The 10826-nt window shown below is 33.3% G+C and overlaps 1 pseudogene; it reads right to left on the bottom strand.

Moving 5' to 3' along the window:
- Positions 1-780: 780 nt before the first annotated feature.
- LOC134232945 (uncharacterized) lies at positions 781-2550 on the bottom strand (annotated as a pseudogene).
- Positions 2551-10826: the final 8276 nt, after the last annotated feature.

The raw sequence follows: 10826 nt of genomic DNA on the forward strand, positions 1-10826 counted from the left end.
GATGCTTCAACATGAGTTTCATATTTATTGGCCCAGTGGTTCTGGTGGAGAAGATTTTTAAACAATTTTTCCTATATATTTCTCTGTAAAACTTTGATGAGCCATTGTTGGCCTACCCTTCCCCTATGGGTCATGATTTGTATAATTTTGAATCTATATTACCCGAGGATGCTTCCACATGGGTTTCACGTTTCCTGGCCCAGTGGTTCTGGAGAAGAAGATTTTTAAAAGATGCCATTAATTTTTCATTAATTCATAACTATCTTGCCTTGGAAGAGGGCTTGGCCCTTCATTTGTATAAACTTGAATCCCCTTCGCTCAAGGATACTTTGTGGCAAGTTTAATTCAAATTGTCCGAGTGGCTCTGGAGAAAAAGATGAAAATGTGAAACGTTTACAACAACAACGACAGACAACGGACACATTTTGATAAGAAAAGCTCGCTTGAGCCTTCGCCTCAGGTTAGCTACAAATGAAATAAATTGTTCTAAGAATGATAAAAGCGAAAGTACCAAACATGACTCTCCTCCTTTTTTTTTATTAAATTGAACACAAAAGGGGACTCAACTTGTAGCAATTTTGTCCACACCCGAAATCACAAACTGTTTTCAAGAATTTCCTTTTTCATGTTGATTGAATAATAGTCTTTTTGGTAAGACTTTTTAGCTTCAGGCATACAGGAAGGAAAACGTCTGAGTATAATTAAAGAAACTTTTTTTTTCATCTTAATATACCGATTGAAAACTGGTTTCCCGGAACCGCGAGGAAATTTTAACTACTGAGTATTCGTGGGAAAAGGGTAAGGTTTGCGTACATGAAAATAGTGATATCACAATGGTCATCCCTATTTTGAACATGAAGAGCCATTAGGTAATTTGTGATGGGACTTACACCACATCTCATTACGTATAAAGACAACATCTAGGGCATATCCGTCTTTAAAATTACCATCGTTGGAAAGCTGGGATTGTTCACTATAGCCACCGATTTCTTGAAAATATTTTCTCAATGCATTAAGATTTTCTAGAGATTTCTCGACAATCACCCTTTGGCCGTCCCAGACTCTGTATTCTATTGTCCACACGTCCACTGTAAAACGCTTCGATCTGAGTCCATCCTTCAGTGATTCCAGGATCGCCAATTCCGCCCCTTCAACGTCCAGGGAATAAAAATCAATATGAAAGACTTTAATTATATTCAACGCTTCTTCCAAACTAAAACAGGGGACAACTACTTTATTTTGTTTGTTTAACATTTTGATATGGTGTTCGTCAATATGTTGTTCCACTCCACCAACGGCACCTCCTTTGATGAATGAGACCGACCTCTGTGTATTAGAGAGACATGAACACATCCTTCAGGCATGGCGCCTTAACTTGTCTATTCTTTGACAGAGATCTGGATTGGCTTCAATTAAAAGTCCCGTCCAGTTATGTTTTCGTTCCAGCCATAACGTATTGGATAAGAAATGTCCGTCGTTAGCGCCAATATCAATGAAAAATCCTCTATCTTTTTTAACAATTTCATAAACAACTTGGTCTTGCTTGACTTGTGAATACAACTGATCTGCATTCTCTACATTTCGGTACGGATGGGGATCTTTGAGATGTTCGTTGATGTTGTAGACTTTCTCTTTTCCTGGGCAGCTTTTTCCGTTTGGGAAACTTTTTCTTGATTTACACCATGTCTTAATGCGAACAAACACGACATCTAGAGCATGCCCATCTTCATCATTACCATCTGTTGATAATTGTGAATGTTCAAAATAACCCCCGATGTGTTTGAAAAAGTCTCTGAATTCTTTCAGATTCTTTTTTGATTTCTCAACCACTATCCTTTGACCATCCCATACCCTATATTCAATGGACCAAGTATCCACTGTGAAGGTACCTGTCTTGAGTCCTGATTTCATGGATTCAAGGACAGCCATTTCTGCACCTTCAACGTCTAGTGAATAAAAATCAATATGGTTGACACCTATTGTGACCAAAATCTGCTCGAAGCTGAAGCAAGGTACAGTTATTGTGTTTTTCCGGTCTAACAGTTTCACGTGGTGTTCATTAACAAGGCTTGCAATGCCACCTACACCACTGCTTTTGATAAATGAAATGTTCTTTTGAGTACCTGATAAACAAGCACATAGTCTCCATGCATTTCTTTTTAATTGATCTATTTTATTACAGAGGTCAGGGTTTGCTTCTATCAGGAGACCTGTCCAGTTGTGTCGCCTCTCCAGCCAAAGTGTATTGGATAAAAACTGACCATCATGCGCACCAATGTCAACAAAGAATGCCCTGTCCTTGTGAAGAATTTCATAAACTGTCTCATCCTGTTTTACTTGTGAATAGCGTCTATCCCTATTTTCTTTATTATTCAGTGTCCTTTGTGGTGGTAACAAATAATATTTAGCTTTCGCCACACCAGATTTCTTAACATGTTTCTGTAGCACTTTCAAAATGAAAACTCTGGAAGAATAGGAAGAATATACCCATGTGATTATTCCGATTAAAGTCAGGATAAGACATAAAGTAATTCGCCATCGACTTTTCATTCTGAAAGAGAAACGAAAACCGTGAAGGCAACGAACAAAAGTTGATCAGGAAAACTTGTATAAACAATCTGTAAACAAGGCATAGAACACAGATCCTTAGAAATCTTAGGAGTGGAATCAGGTGATTATGAGAAGTAAACTTCCCTGTAATAGTCATTTGAGCAGGTTAATAATATTAAGTTTTCCAAGTTTTATTTTTCTTTTTTACCTTAAGAACCTTGTCTACACTGCACACTAAAGAGTTCTGGTTCTATGGTATTTTTTGTAGTTAAAATGATCTGCCCTTAGGTCTAAATTCTAAAAAATAGAAATTTAGAATACATTACACATCTTGTGATTGATTTAAAGTATTGTAATATGCATGGGGGTTGGACTTTAGAATTTTGCATATTAATCACAGGCTGACGGTGGAGTGTTTTTAGTGATGTAGAGTGGCATGCAGTTGTAAATTTATTAGCAATGTTTTATTGTTCATGTTATTTCATTATCTTATTGTTTACTTGAATTATTGATGCAATACACATTGCACTTCGACATTGATATGTAAACAAATGCTGTTTTTTGTGTTACTAGACGATCTAGTGAGATATTGTTGAACAGACAGTAAGGGACAGTGATACTAAGATGTTATATGTCAGTTTTTCATCATTATCTACCATATTACGACTGTAATTTACTTACTTATTTCAGCATTATCACATGTGTTGTAAATTGGGCGCCTGCCATCTTTCTTACGAAGGAAGTAGTCATGTGACATAAACATTGTTGTTTTACGATTGATAAGATCGAAATAACACTGTCCGTGTCCTCAAATATTTATAATTGATAGTTAAATGTTATTTTATTGCAGTATTGTCATTTGATTATGTTTTATTTTACGAAATGTTTTGGAACTTGAATGTGTAGCGTAATACTTATGTGTTTACATTATTGTCCGGTATTACTACGCCGAGGATTGTGTGTGTCCATTTTATTACAGATTGTTTGTCGAACTTATTTTATTATGTATATCGAATAAAATTTAGAGCTCCTACTTTACGTGTAGAAAGGACATTTTGAGCGATGTTATTTTCTTTGTATTACACAAAATGTATGTAAAGTAGTTCTGAGTTGCTCCAGAAAGGAAAATTATTTTTTGTGATCACGTGACCATTTTAGAAGGTTATATATACGAGCAGCCAACGCCAGTTTCACAACAACGATCGTAACGATCAGATCATATTACGTCATCTACATGACTGACTGTAAATTACTAGTGACTTAGGTATGAGAAAATAATGTAAACTAAAACAAATTAAGTAGCGTATAATTTCTCCACTGCACGGACACCGCAATCCACTATATTTTATTAGGCCAGAGATGTTAAGCTAGGACTTAGACTCATATAGATGTACTGACTGTTTTGTTATATATTTCATTGAAGTCTTTATCAAATGAAATATTTGAAACGAGAAATGGAACTTGGTTATGATTTACAGGAATGTAAAGTAAATTATCAAGGGTGTTTAAATACATGCGACGGGCGGAGGATGCCCCCCCCTTTTTTTTTCTATGTGGACGGATGTCATGAGTAGTCCTGATAAAAGTTAATTAACTGAATTTACACGGGATGGAAACACTGTAAGCTGATTGGCATTTGACAGGGTGCTGAGGAAGCTTACAGTATTTTTAACATTTTTTAATGCCAAGATAAATTAATTGAACATGGTATTTACATGTACTTTCTCCTTGGAAGTAAACAACCAACAGCGTTTTCTTTTCACTGATATTCTTTTGTATTTGATTATTTTTCTTAATTAAAATAATTTCATATTTATATCAATTAAAGAAGCTTAACCATTATAGAATATATTTTTCTCAATGTCGAAAATACTTTTTTCACCGGTGAAGAGAGGGTCTTTAAATTGTAAGTATGAGATGAAAATATAACGGGAAACATTCATGCTTAAATGTCCATTGAAATAAAATTAAGAGCAAAGCAAATACAGATGTCTGATACATCAGAGTTGAGATCAGGTGCCATTAGGGAGAAAGCATCCCCCGACGTCTGGTTACACTTTTCGTGATACCCTAGTTTTTCTCTGTTGAATAAATTAATCCATAGACAATTCGATTGAAAAATAATGAACCGTCAATTTATTTCAAACAGGTCAGTCAATATTCGACCGTAACGACTGGTTGTATTTATAAATAAGACAATTTTATTGACTATAGACTTTGCAAAATAAGTTTAAGCAAGACTGTTGAAACCCTTGTATCATTAACTTTATTTGCTAGAAAGAACTCTATTTGAAAAAATATGCGATAATATGTATAGAAAATTTGTTCAAGGCTTTCTTTGTTTTCCTTTTTCATTTTTGAAGAGAATTTTAATTAAATTTCCAGAATAAAAGTGCAGAGATGTTGTCAACAAACTCTAGATTAAAACATTACAGAAATCATTATAATGACTACTGGCGATTCGAAACAATTAAATACTTCTCGAATTTATTACACTATCGATTGTGTGGCAATGAGATTCACTAATTAGAAATTAACTAACATTTCAACCGGAAAAGTGACAATTTGAAACCAAACTTGAGATGAAAACAGGGGCGACCTTAATATTTCTAAACAAAATTAATACTTACTTGACCTTGACCTTGGTCTACCATGTTTAAGATTTTAATCCAATCAAGTGATTACATGTAATCCATAGAAAAACATACAGGGTCTTAATAGTCTACATGTAAGTGTTAGAGATCAAACAAAGGGGGCAGTAAAGACAACAGCTGTTCTGATTTATACAGGGGAGTAAAATGATATCTTGTAATGCTGTTATAATGTTATAGCTTACCTGGTACTCTTATTTGGGAGTATGTTGTAATTTGATGCGATGGAGTGTCAAGCAATGGTGGACTACTGATTATTGATAAAATCAAACAGGCATGCATACTTCAGTTAGGTCACAAAAATTGTTATGTTTTGAAAGAATGAATAAAAAGGAAAAAATAATTATGCAAAATAATATATTGAACGATGTACATGTATTTGAGATCAGTTGACGTTCATTAATATACAATGACAGTCAAATTCTTAAGTAAGAAATTTTCAAATGAATGAAAAAAAGGAAATATTAGTTGCAATATTTAAGATACAGCTGTATACGTAATGTATAGTGCGATGTAAACATAAAATAATTGAATTGAGTAACTTTTCATATAATTTTGCATAATTGTATGTCATTTAAGAATATGAAGAAGATACAATCAATTGAAACATTTGGAGATAACGAACAGTACAGTATTCAAGATCAAAAGTCCATACAAATAGGAGCAGGGCAAACACGGACCTCCAAATTATCAGAGGTGGGATATAGTGCCGTGAAGGAGTGAGCATCCCTTGCCGACCGGTCACAGCCGCCGTGTGCTCCTTGTAATTGTCGGGAAATAACGAAAAAATCCGTCGATAATTTAATGTATAAATAATGGACAAACAATTTGTATGAAAAACGTCAGTCAGCTTTTGGCTCAATGATAAATTGTATTTGCTGACAAAGTCATTGTATCGACCGTAGAACTTACCGAAATAATTACTTTAAACGAGACTGCTGATATTCTTGTTTCATCAACTTGTTTATCAATGAGAATTTACCTCATTTTAAAAATTGTTCATACGCAGAGCATGCTCTTGCGTATCGAATCAACTGAGATATATAAACTTCGTATGGAGGTGATGAAGGTATAGAGCTGCATAAGTAAGGGAAGTTGACGATAGAATAGTTAAAGTCATCACGTTTATCATAGAGCTTTGTTGTTAGATTACCATTAATGTCTTTTTCACGTAAAATATCCAAATATGAAACAGATGTTTCATATTTCATTTTTAACCTTTTCCCTTTTTTCTTCGTAAGTTTCAGTCTTTTTTTTTCTTATTTAACTATAATTTATTGATGATATGTACCGGTTTACTATATATAGTATTATACATATGTATATAATTTAAATGAACCTTGTACCTGTGGAGATGACTTATAAAGGCAATGCCTACTTCCCAACGCATTTAAGTTTCATTACATTATACCGGTAATGTTTAAATTAAATCAGAGAGAGAGAGGGGGAGAGAGAGAGAGGGAGAGATTATTGAATGGGGATAGTGTATGTTTAACGTATCGGTATTTTTTTTTCTTACATACTAAATTACCAATGATAGGCTAATCTTTCTAACTCTAATAAAAAAAGAACGGTGGATATGTGTACAGAAATTAAACTATAAGATTATTGTATGTAAAGCATGCAAAACTAGACTGTACTTTGCTACACGTGTGTCGATATTATTTTTATTAGATCGATAATTTTCAAGTTTGATTTATAATGTTATGTATTTAGAATGAATTATATGGAAATAAGGAATAGAATTCAAGCTCAAAAGTCCATTAAACAATAAAAAATAGTAAAAGAGCAAACACGGACCTCTAAAACATCAGAGGCGGGATCAGGTGCCATGGATGAGTGAGCATTCACTACCGTCCGGTCACACCCGTCGTGTGCTCCTTGTCATGATTGGGAAATAAGGGAAAAATCCGTCGTCAATTCAGTGTGTAAATAATGACCTAACAATTAGTATGAAAAACGTCAGTCATTGACAATAATAATTACCTACCAATAAGTATGAAAAACGTCAGTCATTGACAATTGTTAAAAAAATGGAATTGTCAATCACCATCGTTATTAAATATACAATCAGTAAATGTTCATTTTTCTAATAATTTGAATAATTTGCGACTAAAAATGTCATGGCAAACAGAAATTTTTAAATCAAATTAAATTTTGACCCCACTGCATGCTCTAGGGACAAACATTTTTATAAATGAGGCAATCTGTTGAAAATCAAACTGACTGGAAAGCAATGAAGTAGCAAGAAAAGGTTTGTGAATAAGATCTGTAAACAGCAAGAGAGGAAATAATCCCTTATTACATGTATAAGAGAATCTAATTGCCAAATCACTTACAATGAAAGTGACAATAAATAATGAAGAAAATGTAGTGCTTATTATTTTTTTCCCGAAAAATAATTGTTAGTAATGCATGAAATGTGAAAACATCATTGATTACTAGTATTCTCAAAAGCCAATTTAAACAATCATACAAAAGTGTAAGCAGAACTACAAAATTATTATTAACGTATTTATCAAGAATCTGAATCGTATTAATAATTGTTTAAATGTAGAACATGCGCTTGCGACTGGGAGACATAAACTCAATATACAGTATGCAATATAAGTATTGAAGTCATCACGTTTATTATGAGGTATTTTTTGTCAATTTGACAGCGATGCCTTTTTTTCTAGTAAAACATCAAATATGCAACAGATGTGTCAGATCTGTGAAGTATTTCAAGTTCAGAGGGATTAATCGAATACTGAACATCGGATAAAAGTATGCCTTAGTACAATTTACAATTTTTTTTTCGTACATTACACAGTAGTCTAATCTCTTTTGTAGTAGTATGTTTATACCTATAGGTAATGCTACTCTGTATTTGCAAATATCTGCCATGACTATGTAAGCGTTACATATAGCACAGCCATGGAATCCAAGAATGAACATAATCATATCATTTGACTGTTTTTACGGAATTCCTGAATTTCAGAATTGAAATATTTAGAACTATTAGGGCCACATCTCATTTACTTATTTTTTTATTGTTAAAATACTTGTATATTCACACTCTCTTCATATTAACTGCTATTCTGTTTAAAAAACACTCGCTGATTTTAAAACAAATGCACGGTACTGTAACCGTTCAAGAATGGCCGTGTTTGCTCTGCTCCTATTTTGTATTGTTTATATGGACCTTTCATTTTGAATACTGTTCCTTATATTTATATGTTTCATTATACGTGTATTTTTTTCAAGTTTAGAGACACCTTTTCTCCATTCCCCAGTTCAGACTGACATGGCCTTAAAACTCCATCTAAATCAGTTTTACGTATAATGATTTGTAAACATTGCTTTTTTGTTTAGTCGTTATTTATAATGTTTCCAACTATAACTGAACAGTGTATCCGTTTCATTTTGACACTATGTTTATGTCTACGACAAATGTATAACTTTATTTTGCAGTTACAAGTAAATTGCTCGCTTAGGCCTCATATTTGAAAAGGTGCAACTTAGAAGTAAAGAGCAAGAGCCACTTTGGGCCTTATTTGGCCCTGAGAATTTCTGAAAAATCAAAACCGATCAGTATAGGTTGCAAATGCAGTATTTATCACTTGGGGTGTTGGTGACCACGTATCTATTAATCGTGACGTAATTTCCCATCTATTCAATGCACTATTATAGGATTAAACGTTCTTTTTTCAGAATTTATCGATGTGTAAACTCTGCCTTTTTGCTCACAAACTGAATAAAAGTGCGAAGCACTTTTATGTAAAGTTTGTGAGTAAAAAGGCAGAGTTTACACATCGATAAATTCTGAAAAAAGAACGTTTAATTCTTATAATTCCAATTACGAATTTTTTTAAATTATTAAAATTATTTCCCTTTGAGGCCGCCATACAATCCGTTATTTTGTACGGCGTAGGAATACTTTAATGCCACCGATGCCACAAAGAAACGTGTACAAGATGAATATCGATAAAATCCAACTTAAATTGTCAAAACAATCAATAATTAAACTTAGAAAAATTCATTGAATGTTGTTTAAGTCAACAAATATCGTAAATACGCGTATTCTCCAGAATAATTCGTCCTTGACCATGGCCATGTTGACGTCATGACGAAAGTTGAAGACCGACGACGTCCTCGATTTGCTCTGGTCCGTTCAAAGATTTAGGGAGAATATGGGATCTGTAGGATGTAAACATATGAATTTGATGCCAGAAAGGCAAGAGTCTGAGGTACGTTTCTTTTCCCTATCACAACGATACCAACTGAGCTGATATGGATCGTCGAGAAAATGACAGCATGATCAGCGAGTTTTTAAAATTCACACTCGTGATGCGACAGTGACATAAACATAATATTCCCGTCTGTCAGTCCTGTTTATTTCCTTTTCATTTATTCATTCGATCATTCATTCATTTTTTATTTCAAGTTTCTTGTAGCTAAAACGGACTAGAAGTATCTGTTTTCATTGTTTTTACAACAGTCAAGAAAGTAGTTCTGATTGAAGAATTCATCGATGTGTAAACTTTTTCTTGAATTTGTTTTCGTCCAATCAGAACACAGGGAATCGATAAATAAAATTAAGATTGGAATTATGACGTCATAAAATGCGTCATTTTCCTCATATCCTGTAAGTTCCTTTGAAAATGACCTAAAGTTGAAGGATTTTTTTCAATATTTTATGTAGAGTTGTTTCTGAAGATCAAAAACATGTTTTATTTTTTGGATCGTGGGCTGTGCTCATATTTTAATTCTTTGCTGAAGGTAGTCAAATACGCATGTTTTCTGCAAATTTCAAGAACATTGCAATTTCTCGAACCTCTTTTCCAATATCTGGATTCTCAAAAACGAAATTTTATTATAGAAAATGAAAGCACCAAGTGTCTACTTTATTTTGATATATGAAAATGGGAAAGAGGGTGATAGTGATTAATTGATATAAGTACAGGGCCATTTTATGCATAAGATGGCTCTTGCTCTTTAAATACAAATGATAAATAAGTTGGCGTTACAGGGATTTCAACAACCTCATTTAAAGTCAACATTTTATAAATTCTATCGCTTCGTTATAATGACCTAGTTATCAAATACATCCAATCATCAGGTTGTACCTTGGCTGACTTGTTTCATATACAAATCAAATTGTACTGCATTTGTTTTTATACTGAATTTGACTACGGATTATCCCGTCTACTTGATCATTACATAAAGCTAACGGCGGGTGTGACCGGTCAACAGGGGATGCTTACTCCCGCTAGGCAACTTATCCAACTTCTGGAATTTTAGTGATCCGTGTTTATATGCCCTTTTTACCGTTTTGTATTTGTTGAGATCCATTATTGTTCGTTATCTTCGCCCTATTCATTCATAAAAGTACAAAACTTATACAAGGATTGTTCACATTTGTAATAAGGTTTATCACAATATCATTAAAACATTTAAAAAACAATGACATATTTAATCTTTGTTTTGCATAAATAATGGCTTGCATTATACATGTTATATATATTATCTTAATTTTCATGCAGTAAAACTTCTAATTTCTTAAAACTTTCTTAATTCGAAAATAATAACCTATCATGTATGACTTTTTTTATCAATTCAAATAAATTCTTTTGTGACCTTTTG

The sequence above is a fragment of the Saccostrea cucullata genome, unplaced genomic scaffold (assembly GCF_032062105.1).
Source record: "Saccostrea cucullata isolate Sc308-1 unplaced genomic scaffold, CSIRO_AGI_Scuc_v1 ctg4534, whole genome shotgun sequence".
Lineage (NCBI taxonomy): Eukaryota > Metazoa > Mollusca > Bivalvia > Ostreida > Ostreidae > Saccostrea > Saccostrea cuccullata.